The 14,205-nt window shown below is 42.6% G+C and overlaps 1 protein-coding gene across 1 annotated transcript in view; it reads left to right on the plus strand.

Annotated features, from left to right (window-relative positions):
* The first annotated feature begins 455 nt into the window (after window positions 1-455).
* Window positions 456-14,205, plus strand: part of STK32A (serine/threonine kinase 32A) — a 168,226-nt gene continuing 154,476 nt past the window's right edge. The window contains exon 1 of the mRNA XM_060240559.1: window positions 456-1,060. The gene's annotated coding sequence lies outside the window, so the exon portion shown is untranslated. The remainder of the gene's footprint in view (window positions 1,061-14,205) is intronic.

Here is a 14,205-nt window from a genome sequence, read left to right on the forward strand (position 1 = left end):
GAAACAAAGGTAACGTTGGGTTTGCTGATGCGCCTCCTCATGTACGAAGGGAGTGCGATTAACCCAATTGCCACGACTCGGGAGCAGTCCCCGCACAAAAACAAAACATTCTTATTCTTACAGCTTTTTTGTCACTTATCTTTAGCGACAGACAGAGAGTTGAGTGAAGCCGCTAACTTGTGAGCTCAAATGCATTGCTAGAACTACGTCAAAGAACTAACGGAGTTCCACCAGGGTGGATGGGACAAAATAAGCGGAGCATGAAATGCATGCTTTTTAAATGCAGGGTGGGTTGCGGGGGGGGCACTGTTCTACGTGCTTGTTCTACGGCACTGACTTTCATCTGAGAACCAGTAAGTCTTTGCAGTATCATTTCTATTCTTTCATTGGTCGCTCGTGTTTGTGTGTGTGTGTGTTTGGGAGCTCTTACTTAAAACCAAAAGGCGGGTCAAGAAGGACTCTCCTTGCCCTGGAAAGAACGCACATAAACGACTTCAGGGATCTCTGAAAAGTGCTGATCTGCATAAAGCCTTTAAGCGACACGGCGTTTTAAGTACCAGCCAGCGCGCCTTTCACTCGTCCGCAGTTGGAGAAACGTTGCCAATTCGATCAGCATTATCTACAGTTGCAGAGGCTCGCCGCTGCTTTCGCCGTACTGTACATCGCTCGGAATAGTCCCCGCCTGCTTGTGCTGCTCTCCCTTTCGACTTTTATTTCCTGTCTTGCGGGCGCGCTTGTGTGCGATCACAGCTGTTTGTCTGGTTTCGTTCATACCGCCCCCCCCCCTCCCGTTGCGATTGCTGCAGGCTCCTCCTGCAATCTGCAAACGGGAAACTTCTCTGCAATAGAGGCACTCAGGCTCTTCTCCCAAGTGTCCTTGCCTCGGACCGGCATCCTGCAAAAAAGGAACCTTGGCGTGCAAACACACGCAAAGTGCAAAGCTCGATCAGTGCGCTCGCCACGACTGTTTTCTCTAGCTCCGCAGCTTCAGGTTGTTTGGGCTCTTTCCTCCGCGCTGTTCTGCGTCTCAGTGACTGCTTTCTGCCCTTCTTAAGACAAGGTAAGAAAAGTGGTTTTGTCTCTTTAACCCTAAGGGTTCCTAGCTCGTAAGTAGCGCTCTCTCTCTCTCTCTGATCTGCTGATGGCTTTTGAAGGCGGCTGGCTTGTGCAGAGGCAACTTTTACTCTGGGCTGGCAACTTCGAATGTTTACCTATCCCAAGTGATAAATCCGGTGTAGTTAGCATAGAAGGACAAAGGTTTCAGCTTGTGTGTGCATTCAAGAGAAAAAGAAGAATTGCAGATTTATACCCCGCCCTTCTCTCTGAATCAGAGACTCAGAGCGGTGTACAGTCTCCTATATCTTCTCCCCCCCCCCACAACAGACACCCTGTGAGGTGGGTGGGGCTGAGAGGGCTCTCACTGCAGCTGCCCTCTCAAGGACAACTCCTGCGATAGCTATGGCTAACCCAAGGCCATTCAAGCAGGTTCAAGTGGAGGAGTGGGGAATCAAACCCAGTTCTCCCAGATAAGAGTCCACACACTTAACCACTACACCGAACTGGCTCTCCAAACTGGAATGGGTCAAGCCAACTAAATAGTATTTGGAAGCCCAGTTAAGCCTTTGTCTTCATAGGAATATGCAGGGGAGTCTAATAGCAAGGTCACAAAGCAGGGGAACAGCATGATGGAGAGGACTCTAGGAGGCTTAGTAGCAACCCACTGAGTCCCAAATGTTTTAGGTTGTCCAAATTCAAATGCCTTAGAAGAAAGTTGAAAACAAACCAATCAATGACCAGTTTGTCTCCAAGCCACAGCAGCCAGCATTTGTGAGTATATATATATTCTTTGTCCATGGGATTGCACAGAGTCGGACTCGACTGTGTCACTGAACAACAAAAAATATATTCAGCTCTTTTGGAAATAGGCTAAAAGTGCCGTTCTAATGCTATCAGAGTTGTCTACAGGGCTTTTTTTGTAGAGAAATCCCAGCAGGGACAAATTTGCATATTAGGCCACACCCCCTGACACCAAGCCAGCCGGAACTGCATTCCTGTGTGTTCCTGCTAAAAAAAAAATCCCCTGTCCTGGCCATACAGCATGTTTGGAATGTTTTCAGAGCCTATGGATGACTAGTCATCTCATCATTTTTGTTTCTTAGTTTTTCACTTTAAGTACTTGAACAACTTTTTAAAAAAGCAAGTAGGGCAGGGGTGGCCAATGGTAGCTCTCCAGATGTTTTTTGCCTACAGCTCCTATCAGCCCCAGCCATTGGCCATGCTGGCTGGGGCTGATGGGAGTTGTAGGCAAAAAAATCTGGAGAGCTACCGTTGGCCACCCCTGAAGTAGGGGATTTATTTGGCTTCTTGGCATGAGATCTCTGTAAGAGTACCATCTCAAAAAAATTGAATTGATTATGTCAGTAGTTTGGATTGATCCTCTCCATGCTAAGTCCCCCTGTGCTTTTCTGTCTCTCTCCTAACTTATTGCTCTGTTTATGGTTCCCTTAATGGAACTATGAATATTACAATCAATAAAGGGATAGTGTGGAAGAACTAAACAGCTGGAACCTTTGGGAGCTGTGCAGTGACCGATTAATAAAGTTCAACAAATGTTTTGAAATGGAATAAAGGGCTATAGCAAAGGCCGGAACGGCTTATAGATTCCTGCCCCACATGATTTGAGCAATGTATTATATTTATCCAAAGAAATACACATTTTAATTTTTAATTTTTGCAAAGCCCTGTTGTTTTATTCATGCAGTCTTGGCACTGATTTCACACCTCCATGAACATTTTCTCTCACAAACAGAGAAGAATGTTCATCTTTCAACACATTTATTGTTCTTAGCCCCTCTAGACGATACTTTATTATTTAGCTGTTTTGGTAATCATTTTATACAATAACAGAACAGGCCCATTCTCTAAAATCAGTTTTAATTATTTAAGCCAGTGTGGTGTAGTAGTAGCTGCTTAGGTCCCTCAATGGAAAGAAAGGAGAAGTATAAACGAAGTAGAGAAAGTAAATAGTGAGTAAAGAGACCTGCTTTCAAATCCGCACTAAAGCATAAAGCTCACAGGTTGACCTTGGACCAGTTGCTCTTGGTCCTGTCAACTTCACAGGGTTGTTGTGAAGTTAAAACAACACACACAACACTTCAGCTCAGAGGAAGGATCTAATTAATATATGATATATACGCATTTAAGCATCATAGAAAACGTAGCAAGGGTCTTCCCCCCAGAAAAAAAAGGTTCCAGAACTCTCAAGAGGGAAATGAGGGAGAAACAGGTGGATACCCCTCGTGAACTTTCAAACATTTTTTGTGAATTTTGTTTCTACTAAGAGGTGCTACTGGAATCCTACTTTGTTCTGTTCCACCACGTTCCCCCTGGGGAAAAAAAAAGCCCTGAAACATAGCAAATGTCAATGGGTACATTTGGTTGATAAGAAGTAGAAGATTTTAACAAATGTGTGCATATCAGAGTTTCATGGTTTGCATAGAGGGACATTCCCTACCCTTAAAAATATCCAAGCTTGGTGAAAAACAATTTGGAACATGTTTGAATCCTCTATAAATGTGTATGTCAGTGTGCCAGTAAGGACAAGTCATTCAAATGATACAGTTAGTGACTTTTATAGTTGCTCATGATGAGGCATAATTTTAGCATCTTAGGTTATGGATTTTATCACCCCATAATGCCATACATGTTCTGTTTGGGTTTTGTTTTTGTTTGTCCTTTTGGTTATTTGAATAAGAGAAATACTGATCTTTACTGTATCCTTCACTGCAAAGAAGAAAAACTGTTCTTCCAATTGTTTCTTTCTCATTATGAGGAAGAATATTTTGTTTAAGGAATGGCGATATCATTTTGTTCATGGTCTTCATATGAACTCACACTATACAGCATATCCATCTAAGATAGGAGCCTACTGTGACTGGCAGTGGCTCTCCAGGGTCTCAGACAAATAAAGCAAAGTCTTTGGAAAACTTGACTGAGATGAGATCTTCTTTCCCTTATTCTCTTTTGGCTTGGAGAAAATGCTTAAATTGATGCCTTTGACTGTTTTCACTAAAATCACTTTACAAAAGCAAACTTTGCCCTTCTCTGTCAAGACAGATGCATTTTTAATAGAAAGCTTCATTATGGACTTAATTAACTGAAGTCTGTGACAAGCTTTGAAGAGAGCTCACTGGTGAGTGATAGTGAAGGAGGGTTTCGCATTGGCTTAAGCCTCTTTAGCTAGAAATCAGTTTTTTACGCTGAAGGGTCAGGCCCTGTGGAAATACAGTGATAGAGGCTTTGTTTTATCACTAGATCAATATTGAGTGTGTTTTATGCTGCTATAATCTTTGCTCCAGCGAAGACATCTTGTTAAAGATGTTTTAGGCAATTACTTTAGCAGTATGTTTTCCTTTTCATGCAAGCAACAGTTTTATGCAGCAACTGGCTGTTGCTGGGTTTGTATTTTTTTAAATAGTTTAATATATGCAATGGGAAAACAGATTATGGACACACAGGACAACAAGAAAAAAGCACATATAAATTGCTGCTATAAATTGCTGAGAGTGCAATGTCTATGATCTCCAGTTTGTATATGCTAATAGTGAGGACTTACCTGCATGCCAAGCACAGGAACGGAATGGAAAGACCATGGATACTGTGCTTTCTGTACAAGATCATAAGTGTCTTCTGTGCGTTTCCTATCCAATCACTGATCAAATCCACTCCAACTTAGCTTTAGCAACAGAGGCTCCCATAGTATTCATGGGCTATCCACTGATCAGAGCGAACTTTGTTTCTAAGAATGCCTCTAACTGAATTGTTTTAGTGTTATTGTGCTGATCGTATGCTGAGGTTTTAGAATTTTAACTTTGGTTGCTTGTAATTTCATTTTAGATATGTTTTAAATGTGAAGGCCGATGGTCATGAACCATGAATTTATTGATGATATAATAAATGATGTTGTACAATGTGGCAAATGTTGGTAAGTGGAAGGTGATGCACACTGGGACAAAAAATTCGCAACTTCAAGTATAGGCTAAAGGGGACCTGTGCTTGGCATACATGTGCTTGGCATGCAAATGTTGTCCCCCTCTTCAAGAAAGGGAAAAAAGATGATCCAGGTAACTACCGACCCGTCAGCTTGACATCTATACCTGGAAAAGTTTTAGAACAAATCATCAAACAGTCAGTTCTGGAACATTTAGTAAGAATGGATGTGATTACTAAGAGCCAGCATGGTTTTCGCAAGAACAAGTAATGTCAGACTAACCTGATCTCTTTTTTTGAGAAAGTGACTACCTTGCTGGATCAGGGGAATGCTGTAGACATCGTTTATCTTGATTTCATTAAGGCTTTTGATAAGGGTCCACATACTGTCCTTGTTGACAAGTTGGTAAAATGCAGTTTGGATCCTGTTACCGTTAGGTGGATCTGTAACTGGTTGACAGATCTCACCCAAAGAGTGCTTGTGAATGGTTCCTCATCCTCTTGGAAAGGAGTGACAAGTGGAGTGCCTCAAGGATCTGTCCTGGGACCTGTTTTGTTCAGCATTTTTATAAATGACTTGAATGAAGGAATAGAGGGAATGCTTATTAAATTTGCAGATGATACTAAATTGGGAGGGGTTGCAAACACAGAAGAAGACAGAAACAGGATACAGGATGACCTTGACAGGCTGGAAAACTGGGCTAAAACCAATAAAATGAATTTTAACAGGGATGAATGTAAAGTTCTGCATTTAGGTAGGAAAAATCCAATGCATGGTTATAGGATGGGGGAAACTTGTCTTAGCAGTAGTATGTGAAAAGGAACTAGGGGTCTTAGTGGATCATTTGCTGAACATGAGTCAACAGTGTGATGCGGTGGCTAAAAAGGCAAATGCAATTTTGGGCAGTATCAACATAAGCATAGTGTCCAGAACATGTGATGGTATTGCTTTACTCTGCTCTGGTAAGACCTCACCTGGAGTATTGTGTTCAGTTTTGGGCACCACATTTTAAGAAGGATATAGACAAGCTGGAACGGGTCCAGAGGAGGGCAATGAAGATGGTGAGGGGTCTGGAGACCTGACTGTTAGAGCGATTCCTTAGTGGAACAGGCTTCCTTGGGTGGTGGTGGGCTCTCCTTCCTTGAAGGTTTTTAAACAGAGGCTAGATGGCCATCTGACAGCAATGAAGATCCTGTGAATTTACGGGGAGGTGTTTGTGAGTTTCCTGCATTGTGCAGGGGTTGGACTAGATGATCCTAGAGATACCTTCCAACTCTATGATTCCATGATTCCATGACTCAACTTGCTGTGATTGAGAGGGGAAAAGATCTTGGGGTCACAGTGGATAGCTCAATAAAAGTGTCAACCATGTATGCTGCAGTAGTGAAAAGGGCAAACTCTGTGTTGTGGATTATTAGGAAAGGTATTGAGAATAAGAAGGTCAATATTGTAATGCCTCTGTATAGATCTATGGTGTGGCCTCATTTGGAATACTGTGCACAGTTCTGGTCATCGTATCCAAAAGGACATTGCAGAGCTGGGAAAAGTACCGAGGAGGGCAATCAAGATTATTAGGTGGCTAGATCACCTTTCCTGTGAGGAAAGGCTGAAGAATCTAGGACTTTTTAGTTTAGAAAAGATGATGGAGAGGACATGATAGAGGTTTAGAAAATTATACATGAGGTGGAGTGAGTTGACAAAGATAACTTTTTCTCCATCTCCCAACATATTAGACCTCAAAGACATCTAGTGAAACTGGTGGGCAGTAGGTTCAGGATGGACAAAAGGAAATACCACTTTGCACAGAGTGCTTAAAATGTGGAATTTTCTGCCAGAGATGTAGTGATGATCACAAGAATAAACCGCTTTAAAAGAGGATTAGATACACTTATCCTTTGTGAATCTGTCAGTGGCTACTAACTATGGTGACTGAGGGGAACCTCCACATTCAGAAGCACTAATCTTTTGAATCCCAGAGCCTCGAGTCTCCATCATGGGACGACCTCGGTCTCTATGACTTGTTGTTGACTGCCCAGAGTGAGACAGGATGCTGGACTAGATGAACTATTGGTTTGAACTAGTGGGGCTGTTCTTGTGTACTTAAATATAAATAGCAGTGAATACCGAAGTCTAAAAATCAGAATCCATAAAACATTACAGTCAGAAGCAATCAAACAATGTTTGTCTGCTTGTATTAAACAAACAAATAAATAACATGCTCAGGATCTAAATCAGGGGTGTCAAACATGCAGTTCGGGGGCCGAATCAGACCCCTGGAGGACTCCTATCAGGCCCCCGAGCAACTGGCTGTCAACTGCTTCCTTCTCCCTCTCTTTTGCTTCCTTCTGCATCACAGCTTGTTTTGCAAGGCTTGCTCAATTGCACAGGAGCTACAGAGCAAAACCTCTGTCTTCTCCATTGGCTGAGGCTCCTTCCCCCAGTCCCCTGGGGAAGGAAGGAAAGAGCCAGAGCTTCCTTTGTCCATTTCCCTGGATCCCATGGGAGAAATACAAAGAAAGCATCTTTAAGATCAATGAGTGCTAACATTTTAAACATGTTTTGAGTTTTTAAAAATATATATCTGTGTTCGTCTGTGTTCTTTATAGAATTTATATCTCTGCTACCTAATCTTTAATAGGTATACACATGGCCCAGCCTGACATGGCTCGGCCCAACAAGATCTCATTTATGTCAGATCCGGCCCTCGTAACAAATGAGTTCGACACCCCTGATCTAAATGATACAATTTTTAAAAAAGAAACTTATATTTATCAAAAGATTTCAGGTTTTCACGGCTGGTAACATCATTAGGGTTTGTAGAATCTTTCGGGCTCAAGTGCCATGTTCTACTGGAGAAAGTTTTTCTTCCAGACGTTTCATTCTCGGCTGCGGAGAACGAAACGTCTGGAAGAAAAACTTTCTCACGTAGAACACGGCACTTGAGCCTGAAAGATTCTACAAACCCTAAACTTATATTTTCTTGAAGCAATTTATCTTGGTAGACACATGCAGACTTTAAAGTTATGCAGATCTGTTCAGGAGAAAGGTACCTAGCTCACGGTATAGGGATAAAGCTATACATAGTTGCACTATTAATAGCAGAATCCTGTGCAGGGAACTCCAGTCTAAGTAGGGTTGCCAAGTCCAATTCAAGAAATATCTGGGGACTTTGGGGATGGAGCCAGGAGACTTTGGGGGTGGAGCCAGGAGACATTAGGGATGAGCCAGGAGCAAGGCTGTGACAAGCATGACTGAACTCCAAAGGAAGTTCTGGCCATCACATAAAGGGACTGCACACCTTTTAAATGCCTTCCCTCCATTGGAAATAATGAAGGATAGGGACACCTTCTTTTGGGGCTCATAGAATTGGACCCCCTGGTCCAATATTTTTGAAACATGGGGGGTATTTTAGGGAGAGGCTCTGGATGCTATATTGAAAATTTGGTGCCTCTACCTCAAAAACAGCCCCCCCCCAGAGTCCCAGATACCCTCGGATCAATTCTCCATTATTTTCTATGGGAATAAGTCTCCATCGGGAATAACAGAGTTCCCAGTAGACATTTCCCTCCCCTGCCCCCGCTTTCCAATGACCCTGAAGCAGGGGGAGGGCCTCCAAACCAGGGGATCCCCTGCCCCCACCTGGGGATTTAACACAAACAGGAAATCGCAGCATACAGATAATTAGCAAACATAAGCATTACACACAATTATGCTCTACATTTATATCATCACAATTTCTAAATACACTCCAGCGTTTTACAGCACTTCTAGTTAATTTCAAAGTCCAAAGTTCATAAACATAAATTGATATCCAATCCGGATGCTTCAACTGAAAAAAGGAAGGTACCAAGTCCTGCTGTGTATGTATCTCTCCAGTCGCAGGTAGTACCGTGAAGCCTCTTCTATTTCTTCAAGGCAGCAATCCTCTTGTTCAACTTTAAAGCCCTATATGGCCGAGGACCTGCCTACCTAAGGGACCGCCTCTCCCCATATGTTCCCCAGAGAGCACTGAGATCTAGCTCTCAAAATCTTCTAACAATCCCTGGGCCAAGAGAGGCTAGATTGAAGACATCCAGGGAGCAAGCCTTCTCAGTAATGGCCCCTCGATGGTGGAATCATCTTCCAGAGATGGTACGAGCCCTGCGGGACCTGAACCAATTCCGCAGGGCTTGCAAAACATTTCTTTTCCAGCTTGCCTTTGAGACAGAACCTGACTAATCTGACGTGTAGCCATTTAACCATCTTGTGGATATTATGACTTATAGTAATTTATAGCACCTATCTTATCTATTTTAGCTATTTTAAATAATTTATTATGTAATTGTTTATATTTAAAATTGTTGTTTACATTGTTTTACTTGAATCATGGAATTCCATGTCTGTGAGCCGCCCTGAGCCCGCCTTTGGCGGGGGAGGGCGGGATACAAAAATAAATTTATTATTATTATTATTATAACTGTTGAGGCGACACGAGACCGGCTAATAGCGTGTTTCATTTACCACTTCCACTGGCCGCATATATAAACTAGGAACCTGTGCTAAGGCAACTGGTCTCATAAGCTTTAGCTTGTCCCTTTCAATTAGCACATGAAAGGTTCTCACATGAAAAGGAGAGAACCTTTCATGTGCTAATTGAAAGTGACAAGCTAAAGTTTATGAGACCTAGCTTATATATGCGGTTCCTAGCTTATATATGCGGCCAGTGGAAGTGGTAAATGAAACACGCTATTAACCGGTCTCATGTCGCCTCAACAGTTGAGCAAGAGGATTGCTGCCTTGAAGAAATAGAAGAGGCTTCACGGTACTACCTGCGACTGGAGAGATACATATAGAGCAGGACTTGGTACCTTCCTTTTTTCAGTTGAAGCATCCAGATTGGATATCAATTTATGTTTATGAACTTTGGACTCTGAAATTAACTAGAAGTGCTGTAAAACGTTGGAGTGTATTTAGAAATTGTGGTGATATAAATGTAGAGCATAAGTGTGTATAATGCTTATGTGCAGCGTTTTTTCCACCTGGGGATTGGCAATGCTAAATCTAAGCCCGCTGAAATGATTGATTTTAGTCTGGAGTAACTGCATAGGATTGCCCTGTAAAATATGTAAAGCTTACTAAAGTCATGGTCTAGCAAAAAACGAACTGAAATTTGGTTCTTTGTGATCCTGGAAATCTTGTGCTGGTTTTGAAACCTTGATTTTGCAGAGTACAGAGCTCTGGAAAGCTAAGGCTATATACTATGAAAAGGAGATATTCATATTACATTTGGCATCATATGCTCTTTAATATAACAACAGATCTATTTTTAGCAAAGTTTTCAGCCAACCTGCTTGTTTGTCCTCCTGCTTCCCCCCCCCCCCGCCCTCATTTTCTTCTCTTGTCCTGAGAGCTCTTTTCATTACTGACTTTCCAACTTTTGTAATGGTTTTCAGCTAGCTAAACGAATCCACTATCTGCAAAGCTTTAAGCACAGGAAGGGCACCCTATCCAACCTATATTCCATCAGAATTTTTACTAGTTTGAGCATCCTATCCAGTTTCATTCAAACCTATATCTTAATAGAATTTTTACTAGTTTGACCCAGTCTTCCCTCCCCTCCCCCCGCTTTCTAATGTTTAAATAAACTTTCTGGATATGAATTATGGCTCTGATTTATTTTTGAACAACAGCTTTGCTGCTTGGTTGCAACAACAATAATATACATGGAAAATTCTTTTCTGAATCAGCGTCACAGTTTGAAAGATGCTGATATTTTTTGGGCTCTAGATCAACTGTGAGTGGATCTCCAGTCTCCAGGTTTTTCAGATGTAAGATTTTATGAGTCGTGTCCCCGAACTAGGTCCTCGTCACCATGCCCTGATTTTCCTTGCCTGCCACCCAGCGATCCACTACATAGTTTTATGTTGCTATGAGTTGCCAACTCGGGTTGTGAAATTCCTCAGGATTTGGGGAGTGGAACCTGGAAAGGGAGGAATTTGGGGAAGGGAAGGGCTTCAGCAGGGTATAATGCCATAGAGTCTGCCCTCTAAAGCACCCTCAGTCGCCATTTTCTCCAGGCAAACTGATTCCTGTAGTCTGAAGATCAGTTTTCATTCTCAGGGCCCACTTGGATGCTTCCAACCCGAGTTTTATACAGGGGGCCTGAAACTAAGCAGAAAGATGGTTTCTACATATAGTTCTGCGCTGAATAATCTCAGCCTTCTCTAAAATTGTCCTTTGTGTTTTTTTTTAAAGCTACATATCAATAATGTTGGAACCCATAAGCAATTTCTTTTGTAAAGCTAGAAATATCTATTTTTAAACCTTTAACTGTGTATTTTTGTGCACGAATGTGTACAGAATAATATCATTAAATGAATGGTGGGGTCATTCCCTAACCAGTTTTGATCAAGGAAATTCTATCAGCAGATAATTTCTGTTGGGTGCTGATGTGGCCCTCTTAAATTACTTCAGCCATATAGAATTCTTGTGCTTTCTTGAAGTGGTTTGTGGCACTTTTTAACAGGAGAAGAGATGGGGAAAATTCTGTAAAGCCATGTAACCTTTAATGTGGTCTTCAAAGAATCATCAGGTGTCATGTAGCACCTCTTGAAGACATAATGCTATAGAACTGCTTAAGTGATAAGAATTTGATCGATTAATTCCCCACTAGGGTTGTTCCAGCTTCGGAGCTCTTTTCCCCCCGACGCTTCCGTCCGATTTTGCACAAGCTGCCGCAAGGCTGTAACTTGCCCCGCCTCTTTCCCATGGCAAGCAGAAACCAGTTTTCAGAAGATACTGCTTGCCTCAGGAAAGAGGTGGGGTGAGTTGCAGCCCTGCGGCAGCTTGTTCAAAATCAGACAAAAGCATTGGGGGGGGGGGAGGGTCCGATGAACAAACCTAGTGGGGAATCAGTCTTTGGCTCACATAATTTTTCTAACTCCTTCCGTTACTCTTTGGTGGACATTACTCATTTTCTTGTCAACTCCAACAGTAATTGAGCATGATATCTGCTATCACAGCTACAGCTAACTAGGTTGCGAATCCATTTAATCCCCCTTTTTAGCCATGGTTACAATGAAGATCTTGGCTAGTGTTAAATGCCATTTGCAAAGATGTAAGTGCAACACTTAAAGGTTACATTCAGACATCACAAACAAGCTGACATTAAGCCTGGGTATTGCAAACTGAGCTTGCTGCATGGCTTATGCACACTCTTCCTATTCCCCGTGTGCTTGCATGTACAGGGAGGACCCGGATGTGTGCACTGGGGAACAAGCCAGAATTGTACACATTCTGTCATAATGTCAGCTTGTTGTGATGACTGAATGAAGCCTCCAAGCAGGGTTTTTTTGGAGCAGGAATGCACAGGAACACAGTTCCAGCCAGCTTGGCATCAGGGGGTGTGACCGATTTTGCACAAGCTGCCGCAAGGCTGTAACTTGCCCCGCCTCTTTCCCACGGCAAGCAGGGTTTTTTTGGAGCAGGAACGCACAGGAACACAGTTCCAGCCAGCTTGGCATCAGGGGGTGTGGCCTAATATGCAAATGGTTAAAGATAACAAGGGAAGTAGGGAAATGGGAACTGGAGGGGAAAGGGAGAAAAGAATGGGAGTACCTGGGGTCCATTCCTGATGCCTTAATTAAGAAGCGCGCATCAGGTGTACTTTCAGCTCCTTCTCTTGGCACTGTATCCAGGTTCAGTATGTACCAGCACACTGCGGCATTACCTGGGCAAAACCTTTTATTTCACATTCTAGTAAACGTAGAAAGCCAAGAAGTAGAATAAAGCTTCCTTTCCCCTAAAAAATAATGGCAGCTGGGCAGGGCATCCCTGTCCCCGCTACTGGGCACACAGTTCCTTTTATCCACCAGAACGAACTTTCTGTTCTTCTCTTAAGTGAATGCTGCATCGTTTGCATTGTATATGCAAGGTCAAGCCCATATTAATTATATTTACACTTAAGTGCTTGAAGTTCCATTATTGCTTCCAAGTGCAGTTAACAGACAATCTTGCAGCCAACAGACTGCAGAAAAGACAATCAGACCATCGTAGAGAGAATATTTAGCCTGATCATGAATTCCTTCCTTAGGACTATCTCTTAAAGTAATTACTAGATGCCTGAGTGGTAGAAGAGGGGAAAGGAGGCAAATATGAAATCTTTTTACCAACTGTATTGACATGCCTGGATTTGCTGTCTCTCCTAGGGGGAGATTCATGGAGGTATTATTAGCAAGAAGGTTTAATGGACTTCCTTTCGAATTGAATGTTTATTTTCCTGTAAACTGAATTCTAGTTGAGGATTGCAGAGGTTAGATTTTTGATTGGCTGGTTGGTTTGCTGGTTGAAGAAAAGCTGGGGAACGTTTTGTCTATTCTGGTACCAAGCTGTTTCAGGATTTTCATAATGAGGTGAGACCAATACTCCCTCTAGGCTGTGGAGTCTTGTGAGCAAAAATTTTGCTTCATGAGCAAGTGGCATTAAAGTTGTGAGCTACTGCATAAGTTAGTTTGACTCTGGGGCTCTTTTTCCTGAGCTAAGAAAAAAATGTGTGAGCCAGAGCTTACTCAGCTTAGAGGGAATACTGGGTGAGACTTGTACCGACTGGAGAGTAGCTGTTTGGAAACGAAGCAAGAAAGCCAAAATACTAGTGGCGACATGTGAGGAAGTAGAAGTGATCTACAGTCAACAGTGTGATGCGGTAGCTAAAAAGGCAAATGCAATCTGTATCAACAGAAGTATAGTGTCCAGATCACATGATGTGATATCGCTTTACTCTGCTCTGGTAAGACCTCATCTGGGGTATTGTGTTCAGTTTTAAGAAGGATATAGACATTTTAAGAAGGATGTAGACAAGCTGGAACGGGTTCAGAGGAGGGCGACGAAGATGGTGAGGGGTCTGGAGACCAAGTCCTGTGAGGAAAGGTTGAAGGAGCTGGGGATGTTTAGCCTGGAGAGGAGGCAGCTGAGAGGTGATATGATCACCATCTTCAAGTACATGAAGGGCTGTCATATAGCGGAAGGTGTGGAATTGTTTTCTGTGGCCCCAGAAGGTAGGACCAGAACCAGTGGGTTGAAATTAAATCAAAAGAGTTTCCAGTTCAACATTAGGAAGAACTTCCTGACTGTTAGAGCAATTCCTCAGTGGAACAGGCTTCCTCAGGAGGTGGTGGGTTCTCCTTCCTTGGAGGTTTTTAAACAGAGGCTAGATGGCCATCTGACAGCAATGAAGATCC

This window comes from Heteronotia binoei, chromosome 5, assembly GCF_032191835.1.
Source record: "Heteronotia binoei isolate CCM8104 ecotype False Entrance Well chromosome 5, APGP_CSIRO_Hbin_v1, whole genome shotgun sequence".
In the NCBI taxonomy this organism is placed as follows: domain Eukaryota; kingdom Metazoa; phylum Chordata; class Lepidosauria; order Squamata; family Gekkonidae; genus Heteronotia; species Heteronotia binoei.